We start from the raw sequence: 239 nt of genomic DNA, 5'->3' as shown, positions 1-239 counted from the left end.
GCCGTGCCCTGACAGTCCCTTTGCCGGCTGCGAGAAAGGAGGCGCAGGCACCCTCGCTTCAGTACCGCCTGCCGGGCGGCCCCAACCCTGCGGCCCCATCGCAAAAGCGATTCAAGGCGCTGACGGCCGATGCGCTTCGCAGGAGGCGTAAGGCCGGAGCGCGCAGCCGGGGCAGGGGAAAGATCACCGGTCTCCCCATCCGCTGTTCAGCCCACATCAGCCCGGCATCGCCCGAAGCG

Source organism: Nestor notabilis, unplaced genomic scaffold, assembly GCF_000696875.1.
Source record: "Nestor notabilis isolate BGI_N333 unplaced genomic scaffold, ASM69687v1 scaffold30845, whole genome shotgun sequence".
Classification (NCBI taxonomy): Eukaryota; Metazoa; Chordata; class Aves; order Psittaciformes; family Psittacidae; genus Nestor; species Nestor notabilis.
Note: the sequence above shows the minus strand (reverse complement) of the source record.